Source organism: Catharus ustulatus, chromosome 1, assembly GCF_009819885.2.
Source record: "Catharus ustulatus isolate bCatUst1 chromosome 1, bCatUst1.pri.v2, whole genome shotgun sequence".
Lineage (NCBI taxonomy): Eukaryota > Metazoa > Chordata > Aves > Passeriformes > Turdidae > Catharus > Catharus ustulatus.
In genome coordinates, this window is record NC_046221.1 from 137,069,912 (window position 1) to 137,081,766 (window position 11,855).

At 43.2% G+C, this 11,855-nt stretch overlaps 1 long non-coding RNA gene across 3 annotated transcripts in view; it reads left to right on the forward strand.

The window, feature by feature from the left end:
• LOC116997618 overlaps positions 1-3,274 on the forward strand; it is a 36,139-nt gene extending 32,865 nt beyond the window's left edge. For all 3 annotated transcript variants that reach the window (XR_004418212.2, XR_006162993.1, XR_006162994.1), the window contains one exon: positions 608-3,274. This is a non-coding gene — a long non-coding RNA (uncharacterized LOC116997618). The remainder of the gene's footprint in view (positions 1-607) is intronic.
• Positions 3,275-11,855: the final 8,581 nt, after the last annotated feature.

Consider the following 11,855-nt stretch of genomic DNA (forward strand, 5'->3'; position numbering starts at 1 on the left):
TATGACCCCCATGCTGGTGCTTTGTTTCTAATCTGGCACTGTGAAATGTCAACCTGTCCTTAAAACCAAACAAAAAAATTAAAAATTGCCAGAATCCTGTCATATCCAGAGAGAGATGAAAGACTGTACTGCATATTACCTGTGCCTTGCTGCTTCACTCATGGTGAGCACATCACCATCACTGAAATATGGGACTAATGCCAACATGACACATTTTTAGCAGAAGTGTACAAAAGGGAATTATCTCTTTTTAAAAACCCCCTCTTCCTCTCCCAGGAGCAATCCTAGCTCATTTTTTTCTCTCCAGGATTCCCTCTTCTCCTTACACTCACCATGTTTCTACCTTTTTTAAACTCTGTTAGGCAAAGAGAAGTTGCTAATCCTCATGGGGGTTACAGGGCAGCAGAAGGTGTAGCAGAGGCTGCCGAAGGTGCAGTGGTGTGTAGTTTGCTTATCTCTGGTGTCAGCTGGGTTTGGGATGAGTCAGGAAGATAAGTTAGGTAACAAACAAGTGGGAGAGCTAATAGACCAGTTGGTGGCATGGCGAGGGTGCGTCCGCTGCTGACTCAGACCTAATCAATGTCTTATCATTTCTCACGCCTTTCAGCTCCAGCGTCAAACCTCTAAGGGTTCTCATCAGGGGATTAATTCCTCCTTCTCATCTTCATCAGGAGCATGCACTTGAGCCCTCTGCGTGGGAAATAGGCACATCTTCTCCATGTGGCAGAAACACCCAGCCAGTGATCACACCCATCAGCTAATGGATGGACAAGTATCCCAGCCAGCCGTACCTAGGTATGGAATGCAGATACATTATCCTCAGCTGCAAGCACTATCAGGAGCCCAAGGAATTATTAGATATTTTTTATAATGGAATAAAGAGATTGTAAGGGAAATGGAACCTCAAAAGAAGAAGATCAGACATCCTGCAGACGACAAGCAGAGGTACTTAGGAGGATGCGTATTATGCTTAAACACAAGTCCATCAGAGGCACCTGAGTCCCATGTCACAGAATGACATCATCTCTTGGTGTCATTCTATGAGAGCTGTGAAGATTCACCTGAACATCCATCATGAAGGCTGGAAGTGGTGTTGTCAAAGGACTTGTCCTGAGAAAAAAGACAGGATGAAGACTAGCCCAGTGCCATGTGTGAACCTTGTCATCTGGAGCCTTGTCATACTGCAAAACTCTCCAGCACCAGGCTCAAGTAGGGCCCTCTTTGGCTCCTTGGTGGCACACATGGGCACCTCCTAAGGCTCTTTGTCTTGTCCTTGTCCTTTTCCTCACCTGCTCTCTATGACCCTTCGCTCTGGGAAGGGTTATGGTGGTTGCTGATTGCCACTGATCATTTCAGACAGACTTTTTAGCTCCCTCAATGTTTCTGACCCTGCCCCATCCTGGACATGGCTATAAATGATGTTCCTGCTTCATGTCTTGGCCCAGCTTTTGTCCTGTTTTTCTCTCCCTCAGTCTCCAAAGTGCTTGGCATATGTCTTTCATCTACCTGGCATGGGCTCCATGGGTGTGCAATGGGCACAGGAGCTAATTAGTGACTGATGCAACAGGGTTTTAAATTTAACCTCATGGGCCAGCCATGCCTTGAATATAAATAAGGCACATGCTTTTTGGTGAACACGTGGGGTCCACTGAGAGCACTTTAGAGGAGACCAACCTGCTGTTCAGGCCAGGTGTGACCTCTGCAAAAAACCTCTGAAATACTCGGCAGACTTAATGTGTGCTACTCACACACTGCTTCAAAAATTTCCCTCAGTGCTCAACTGCTTGCAGCAGCAGAAATGCATGAAAATGTGAAAAGTGAAAAATTCACTATGACTCTTTAGAAAGGGATCTATAGGCAAATTAGGAGGAGTTGGTCAAGCTTTTAGATGGCATCCATTTTTGACCTCCTTCTGGCCTTATTTACTAAAAGAAATTGAGTTTGAACAAAGGGAGTAAAATCAAGGAAAAGATGCTTTTAAAGTGAAGTTATTAACAATAAATAAAATGAGAAAACAAATCAGAATAAAATAAGTGCATCAAGATGATCTCAATAATCTCAACACAAAGCCAGTTAATCCTTATAAGCGTTGAGAGGCTCTTCAGGAAGCAGCTGTCCCTGTGGTTACAAACACACTAGAGTCAATTTAGCATAGAAACTGGAGCTGCTTAAATAGTTTACTTTTGAGACATTACTATCTAATGTTCACATCACAGAGCCAGTTATACAGCTCCCGTCTTAGATTTCCGTTCTCACATAGTAGGTAACCCTTTCCTCCCCTCTGCCAGCAGATTCCAACAGATGACAGATTTCAACAGAACAACTCTAATAAACAGGATTTTGACAGGTCTTATTAGCCAGAAACTATCTGGGGCAAACAGCAAGGGCTCTTTTAGCACAAAATAATTTTTCTTTATGAGCCAACATTAAAATATTTTCTTCAGAGTACATATTTTAGGGACAGACACATGCATGCATGCACACAGCAATGCTTTCATGGCATAGAGTGAAGTCTAAGAAAGTCCAGACATTTCCTAGACATCAAACACAAATTTCAAACATCGATAAAGAAGCCACTTCCCAGAGGACTGGGCCTGGAGCTGCAGTTGCAGACACAGCAGATGTGCTCTTGGCTCAATGCTTCTCCTGCACAGACCTTGTTTGGGAGCTGCCTGGGAAGCAGAAGACAGGGACAACATAATCAGCAGAGTTTTGACAATGTCTCTTTAAAACAACTGTACTTTGGGGGGACTGGAGAGCCAGTTTTCTCTCAACAGGTTCATTGACCTTAAAGGTGAGATATCCCAGACTGGTTCTTAAGGTTTGTGAACTTTGCTTACTTGGACTGTGACATCTCCCTCCCCAGGCTGCAAGCAAATCTTCTGCAAGGACTGATTTGGAGCTACCCCAGATTTGAACTTAGCAAGTAGCAGGTTTGGGAAAAGTCCCATTTACATCCACAGAATAAAAAGTATTTGGTGCCTCATAGAGCAGACACTGTGCATCTGCAAACATTTCCCTAAGCCTTCATTTCCCTCCCTCTCCCCTGTTTTGTAAGTAAAAAAAAAATTAACAAGCAAGATGTTTCCTGAAGATTTTGGCATAGTCTTATCTGGATAAAAGGTCTCATAATGACTCTGTTGCCAACTTATAGAAATTTCAACACAAAACTATTCTATAAAAATAGCTGCTTGCCAGGGTTTGTTTATTTTCTTCCCAACCACTGCCTGACATTCCCTCATCTGCAAACTCAAAAATAAATGTGTACAATTTATTATTTCTGTCATCATTCTTCTCCTAAAGAAGGCAATTTACAGTCACCGTTCTATTTTGGAAATAAGCTAGAAGTCAAGCAGTTTGTCTCTTGAACACTTTTAGAGTAGCAAAACTTGTTAGTTATTTCTTTGCTGACTTAGCCTCTAAGAGTGCTGGGCACGCTGCCTGAAGCTTCCACAGCTGATTCCAAAGCCTCCTGTACCCCACCAAGAGCAGTACTTGCAGCAGTCTTTTACAGAAGGAGTGACCTTGGGGTTCCCAGGGGGCTGGGATCTTACTGCCATCCCCTGAGGAGACTGGGACAGGGAGAAGGGGCTGAGCCCTGAAGGTGATGATTCCTATTCCTGTGCACAGCCCTGCTGATGGGCACTGAGCAGCAGCGAGGCAGTGTCACCCTGTGCCTCATTTCGAGGGAAAAGCAGAGAGAGAGAATGGACCCATCATGTTTCCCCCTCCACAGCTGGCTGCCCTTCTTCCCCATGCTGGCTCAGTGATGATAGTACCACTCCACTACATAATAATAAAAATGAGTATTCTGTGCTCTGGAATCCTACATTCTTGGCCTTGCCTAGCAGGGTAGAATCCTTGTCTCTCATCCAGACAGTTTGAAATCTGAGGGTGAACAATTCAGTGGGTGTGGGAAGACCCACTTTTCTATCCTCTATCACAGACTCATTTTGTGACAAGGAAAAGTCATCCAGAGCTACAGACAATACCTAGCTGGGTCATCCTTTGAAAACCAGACCCTAAACTTTCTGTGCCCAACCTCTCCATCTTCATTTAGTGAAAGAAGCACTTCCCTGTGTCCTGTTGAGAAATGTATTCAAAACAGAGGAGCACTTAGTGATGGGGACAGATGCTCCCTGTAACTTGGGGATTACTCTCTTGGTGGGTCAGGACCACCCACACTGGTGGAAACTGAGCCTCTGCTGCCACACTGGTTTTTGGGGAGGCATGGCTGGGTGAAGCAAGGGTCTGGAAGTGAGCTTCACCCAGGGCTCATGGCAAGGGCAGCCCCAGCAGGAGGAGGCAGGCCCATGGCTTCCTCACTCCAAAGGGGAGGGAAAGGGAAGATTTGGACTCAGTCGCCTGGTATAAACATAAAAGGGATTTTGCATGCTTATATTTTTTTCCTCAGAGAAAAATTATGGTGCTTTGGGTTGCCATGGTTCCTCGTTTCCCTGGTTACCTCTCAGTATGGAGTAGGGGATGAGAGATGAGGGGAGGGAAGGAGGCGCCAAAAAACACAGGGGCCAATTACAAAGATCCTGAGCAAGGCAGATGACGTCAGCAGGCCTTTTTTCCCGGGAAAAAGAACAAAAAGACAGAATGGATGTTTCTCAGCAAGGACGGTGGCCGTGTTTTGTACCCTTTGATGTTTTATAATTCAAAAGGGGGAGAAGATTATACAACAAAATTAATCACCAGTGAAAACCTACAGCCCAGTGTTTAATGCTTCCTTCAAGTTAGAAGCAAGAGGATCATTGGTGAGAGAACCATGATGCAGAAGAAACCACCGCAATGGCAGCACCTGGAACCATGTGCAGACTGGCCAGCAAGGCCAGGCTGCTGGTAATGGCTTTTGTGATGGACCACTGCAGCCAGGCAGGAGAAAAGTGTTGATGGAACTCCAGCTCCAGAGAGCTCCAGCACAGCACTCCTGGCCAGCCCATCCTGCAGAGCCTCATGCAGATCATCCCCTTCCGAAAATCAACAGGACAATGTGTGCAAGAAAGGCTTCCTTACACGGCCAAGTCCCCAGTCCTTAGTGAAAATCCCATGCTGTTTTCAAGTGGTCAAGCTTTGAGTGAGGACTAAACCAAGGCTACGTAAACCCTCTTTATACAACCACATGTTTCAGTGGTTGGACAAGAAATCCAATCTGACCCCAGTGGCAGGGAGCCAATAATCCTCTCACCTTTCTCTTAATATCCTGTGACTCAGTGATGTATGTCAGGCCATTTAAACCCCAGCAGCAGAGTTCAGGTGCTGTGCCAATTATATTGAGTGGATGGGGAGATATGCTAGTTGCACAAGAAATAGGTCAGAGGAACGATTCAACTAATAAATTATATTAATGAAAAGTTCTTTTGGGAGCTGTTGGATTTGTAGTTCTGCGGAGAAGAGGGTCAGCAGGAGCAAAGAGAAAAATGGGAGGTTCTGGCAGTAGACCCCAGTAGAGCAATCAATGGGCAACTGAGAAGATGGGAAATTGGATGAACTGAACACATCTGGTCTTTGTGGCACAGACCCTGCTATAAGGGCACTGAACACTCTCCACAGGGCACAGAGGTGCTTGGGCTAGCTTGTGCTGGGGGTAAAACTGCTGCCCTAACTGAGCTTCTCTGCCCAGGTCAAAACAGACAGTTTCTCATCAAGACTACTTAGTGGGATACAGTGTCTAACCAGCGCAGCAATATCAGACCCCAGCCCTGGCAGTGGCTCACTCAGCACTGGGCATCTCTGTACAGCATTTCATTCACCCCACAGAAATATCTACATCCCTGTCCAAAATATGCTGGTGTCAAGTCTTTCCAGTGCTGGGCTTTGAATCAAGTCCAAGTCTGGTATATAGATATAGGGTTAGCAAAACTGAAATCGTTGCCAGGAACACATAGAATCTTTAGGTTGCCTTCATTGCCAGCTCACTTTGAAATGATTCCTAAGGACTACTTTGTTGTGTTCTGATTGATGGTGTTTGGAAGTGCAGCAGAGAGTTTCTCTGCAGAGTCCTGTGGCTGCATGTGTTCTACCTGTAGATAAACCAAGACAAAACACACCTTCCAAAGGTACTAATGAATGTCCTAAAGGGGAGCAGGGCATTACTGCATGTTGGGCAAAAATTACAAAAATGAGTAAACAAGGTATCTTTGGAGTTTTGTTTCTGTTAGTAATAACAGAGATAGCTTCAAAGTTATGTTGTCATTGCTGCAAACGAAGGCATAGAGATTAGTGACATCTAATTTTAGGTGTTTTGAAGTTAGATGACTGTTGCCAGCCAGAGGTGTAGAGAGGAGGGCAGCTGGGACTGCGCGCCTTGGAGCTGTCTCTCTCTCTTGTAGGATGGGGTAAAGCCTCTCCTCGTGGTGCCTGATCCTCATTTTCAGACAAAGCCCAGCAAACTGATTGTAGTTATCTGACTGCTGAGTGCACTCTGTCAGATGTACAAGGTTCACCTGTACTTTGTGTGATGACTGTTGACAAAGGAGCATCCCCTGTCCGCTGAGCTCCTGCTGATTGTGCTCATGCCTGAAACTCCTCCTGGCAGCCAAGGACAAAACTGATGCTGGCAGGAGATGGGCAGGGGAAGGAACACCTCCCTACAGAGAAACATTTTGGATTTCTGGTTTCTCATTTCTCTCTGCCATACAGCATCCAGTCCACAAAGTTTATTGCATATTGTTGGTGAATTTAATTTAGGGCTGATGCTGAACAAACCACAGAAACAGGACCTCCATCAGAGCACTTATTTTTGTAGTGAGATTTGAAGAAGTACTTTGAAAAATAATCTCCAGCATTCATGAGATGTTATAAATTGGTTCTTTTATGTATTAGAGACAGGGCAATAAATGCCAAAGAGGATTTATTGGTTATTGCTGCTCTGATAAAAGGGTCATTAAGAGTTGTAAAAGTCTAAACGATAATGGGGAGATGTTGTAAATGCTGTAAGTGAATAGAATGAAAGAACATGATATACCCATCAGCTGAGGTCACTTCCTAATAGTTTATAACCCTCTTCTAAACACTGAAGAGAAATCTGGGTTTGACCAGCCAGGCAACCGAAAATTCCCATCAGTCACCCCAAGTTGAGCTCTTGGTTCTTCCTAAGCAGAGCCTGACTGACAAGCATCCTGAAAAAGCCCAAGCCTGCAGAGTAAGTCTCTATACCATGTGGGGACTGGTCTCTGAAAGGGCAAGTATGGGGCACAGGGTGTGTCATATGTGGTACAGCACAGGGGCTGTTCTGAGAAAGGCACTAAAACAGTTGTGAGGAAGAACAGACCTACATGCCCTGAATCTGCACCTCTGATGCAGACAAGCCTCATCCTCCTCTTAAATGAGAAGTGAGATTTTTTAAGTATCCCAGCAGGCCTGCCGGCTATTTGTTTTATCTGCCCTGCACACAGCATCTAACCAATAAGCCCCATCAAAATTTAAATGTGAAAATCATTTTTAAATGAACACCATCAATTCCCACAGCTTATTATTAGCAGAGCTGCTGAAAGCATCTGTTATTAAGGTCTTCAGCATGTCCCTTAGGAACCTTGTTTTCTGTTGTTTATGATTTTGTCAAACTTGAACTGAAATTTTTCATTCTGAATCTCTGTCTCCTGCTGAATTACTGTGGAACATATCAGGCAGAACAGTACAGCCGTGAGGCTAGAGGAAAAGACATTATTTTGTCTGTGTTAAAGTAAGACACTAGTGATTTTTTCTTTGAGGAAAGCTAATTTCTCTGTACTCAGAAGTCTGCCGTAACAGCATGATTTCAGTGATCTGCTTTTTTGCAATTTCACGGGTAAATTAGGGAAACCTGGTAAATTATGTTTAAAAAATCAGTTTAAAAAAATCAACATAACCAGTCAAGATGCAGTACATGATTTCTGATTTCCTGGGTGTGCTCCAGCCCAAGGAGGCCATGACCTTACCTGCAGATAAAGGAGAGAATGTCAGTCCAGCAAGGGCTAGAATTCAGATCTAAGGGGAGACCATAATTTTGGGTCCCCAATAGGAGCTGTGAATGTTGCCATAAAGAAGAAGTCACCCAGCATGAATGCAGAGCTGTGAGAGATGTGGGGCCTGATTTATAGAATATAGATGGGATAAGCTGTGGGAAGAGGGAGAGGAGGTTTGCATCAGGGCAAGAAATTGTGGATGGAGATGGAGATGGAGATGGAGATGGAGATGGAGATGGAGATGGAGATGGAGATGGAGATGGAGATGGAGATGGAGATGGAGATGGAGATGGAGATGGAGATGGAGATGGGATGGAGATAGAGTGTCTGTGCAGGAGGCTTTGAATTTGCTGGTGGGTTGGGTGGGCTTCTCTGCAGTAGCACCTGAGGGAACTGCCCTTGGTTTGTCCTCCCCACTCCCGTGTGTGGGTAAAACACCCCCTCTCCTACCTCTTGGGAGTGTTATTGCAATTGTCAGGTCAAACATCTGCAGCTGGGAAATGTTGAGGACTCTGCACATCTTCTATTTTGCTGAGCTACTCCACCAATACAATCATATCCTGAGTAAGAATTTGTAGCTGCCTCCAAAGCAGGGTTTGAAGAGTGTACAGTAACCAAGGGCTGGGCACACTCAGCACAGAGTAAACAAACTGCTCATCCTGAGCACCAGGGCAGGAGAAAACATCAGTGAGTGATCATGTGGCTAGAGATAAATGTATCATATATCATTTGCCACCAGGAAACAAATGTCAGTTGAGTAAGCATCCTAATTCTGGCATTTCTTAGATTTTCAGTGTTTGCCTTTGCAACCTAATCATACTTTTGACTTCTGTGATACATTTGATATCATGGCACACTGCATATTGAGACTGCAGACTGTCTCTGACCTAGTAAGTGAGGCACGCCGGATTTATTCCCGTAACAGGACTTGAGCAGGCACACTGCAGACCTGTTCTCTGCAGCAGATGAGCTAAAGGGCTTGGCATTTCACCTGGCCTTAATTCCCCCAGACCAGGCACAGACCAGGGGAAGCTCCTTGTGACACCTGATGGAATGCAGAAACTCTATGGAGCCCAGCTTGGTTAGTGACTTATGTGCTCTGGGAGGTACTGTAAGTACCTTGAAATATCGATTTCACACACGTAAACTAATCTGAAGAGGATTAAAAGATTGGTCGGCATTTGAGCAAACAAGAAGGATAGTTTTTTTCCTAAGGGATCTATGAGTCATCTTTTATTTGACAAGTCAGACAACCTTCAGATATTAAAATACATCTTGAAAATACTTCTAAACCCTGGACTTACTATAATCCAAAGAGAACTGTTGTTGACTATGCCTGGTTTTAAAAGCTTTTCATGTTTTGGTCAGGAGCAAGTACAATGATGCATCTTGCAGCTTCACTATAAAATATAAGGAATAAATAATTTCTGAATATCACATGAAATAAGAAGTTATTCTTTGAATTATTTACAGAATACTCACAAATAAGAAATTTGCGTAGAGAAAATAGGGACAACTATGCATACACACTAGGGAAGAAGTTTGTCAATAAAATAGTATGAACTATGAATTGCAAACAACTCTAAACAACACTTTAAAAACAAGTAACAGAATCAGAGGTTTCTCAGACATATATCTTCAAGCAATTGACTAATTATGACATTAGTCAGAAAAAACCGGACCAGTCCCAGCCCAGCAAATTATCAGCATCCTCAGAGAGGATAACCTCATTTCCAGGGCACCTCTGAGAACAGACAAACAAGTTGGTTCAGTTTTCCATTTAATTTTTGTTTTCTTGTTGTTGCAAATTGTGTGCTGTTGTTTTGGTTTTCAGTGCTTATGGTTAAGTTACTTACAAGCAGCATGACTGTAACTTCATCCAAGAAAATGATTGTGGATTTATTTACAAGATATTAGTTTCTACTTGTGTAACTGAGTAGAGAATTCTCCTCCAACCTGTGTGTTCTCACCTGGCATTCTTCCTGTTTGCTTGCTTTTAATTACTTCTAATATCCATACTAATACTCTTAATAACTTGGTTCATGCAATCTGCATCTGCAGCGGGCTTTTAATTTACAGCTTGAATGGTATTGTTTTAATTTTTTCTTTCCAATAACAAAGCAGCTACTGATAGTTCAGATGTGATCAGAGGATTTAAGCATTCCTTTGGTGTGCAGTGGGATGCTCGTTGCTACACCAGTACCTTTCTTGGAGTGAGACTGGAGCACACACAGGACAATCCTGCACTTGTACTGGCCAGGACTTCACCCACTGACAAGCCCTGAGCATCCTTCTGCACAAGGGAACCTTTTTCCTGTTCTCTTAATCAGTTCTGCTTCTTGATTCCTGCATACCTTTCCTTTTCCACATTTAAAGCAATCTCACAACCCTCATAGAAAGCCATGAGCCACCTCTACCCCAAAACCTGGCTGTGATTGCTGTTTCTTCATGTGGCAGTCTGGCTTTCACAATTTACAGCACAGCAGGAGCCTCCCATGTACTAACAAACCTCTCATCTGGGGATTGGCTTAGAAGTCATGAGTGTAAGATAATGGAGATACATTTGCTTTTGTGGTTTCAAGTCTTTCCAAGTTTCTATCTAATCATGAAGGTTGGGAATTGCTTGCTTTTTTTTTTTTTTTTAACAAAAGGCAAATCAGAAATACAACTGAGATTATTCACCAGGCACGTGGCTTCTGGAATGTGACTTAAAAGTAAAACATAAAACTAATATAACGCTTTAGAAGTCAAGAGAGGCAGAACCACTGCAAAGAATTGTGGATTACTTTTATTGTGTAACACAATAAATAATTAATAAAAGTAAATAAATTCTGAGGTCACATAGCAAATAACGATTGTGATAGATAATCTACACTAAAAAGTTGAAGGCTTGGTCCAGATTTTTAAGCATAAACTAGTTTTCTGAGAAACAATGCTTTATATACATGCACTCTAAAAGCTCTTTAACTCTGCTGTAGTATGTGGAGTAAATAAAAATCAAACTCTGTATTTACATACACTAAATGTGCATAGTAATGTGTTTTGAGAGTTAATAATGCATGAAGGGTGCTCAGGGTAGAGGTGGCACCTTGGCCTCTAGTTGCTGAAAACTTCTGAGATGCAAAGGGGCCATACAGATTTAACTGTTACCTGAGAGCTTTATCTGGGGTTTGTTGGTTTGTAGTTTGAAAATATTTTTTTTCTAAAGTTTTATACAAAGCAAAGTGAGAGAAAGGTTTCAAGTGAAATAAATATCAGCTTACAGTAATTTCACGATTATAAGCAGCACCATTTTGACTAAAATTTTGGTCCGAACCCGAAGTGCGGCTTATAATCAGGTGCAGCTTATATATGGACAAAGAATGAAAAGTTGCTGTTTTAGTTTGGAGGACAGGTGTCTGCTGAGAAAGGCAGGAGCTTCTCTTTGAAATGGAGAATGTAAACCCCCTCTCTCCAAATTATTATAATTTGGAAATCAAGGGGCTTTCAGGCAAAAATATGGGAATTAGGAACAACAGATCTTTTCTAGGGAAATTAAAATAGAAATACAGTACTACAAAGAAACAAACTCCAAACCCTGACACAGTCAGAATACAACCTGATACCCCATCAGGCAGGGTGTTGGTAGCAGTCCCATTCCATGATGGCTGCATCCTCTTGCACTGACAGATGTGATTCAGTTGGAGCAGTGCTCCTGTACAAGGTGCAGTTTCCCTCCGGAGGTCCAGTGGTGATGTGGAGAAATCTGGTTTTCCTCTGGAGTCCAGTGGAGAAAGGGGCTCCCTTAGTGTCCCAAAACCTCTGTTTTTATCTTGGTAAGAAATGTTGGGCTCTTCCCCCTGGCTGGAGCAACTCCCAATGGGATGCAGTAATTTTATCAGTCACACAGTGGGACTCAATGGC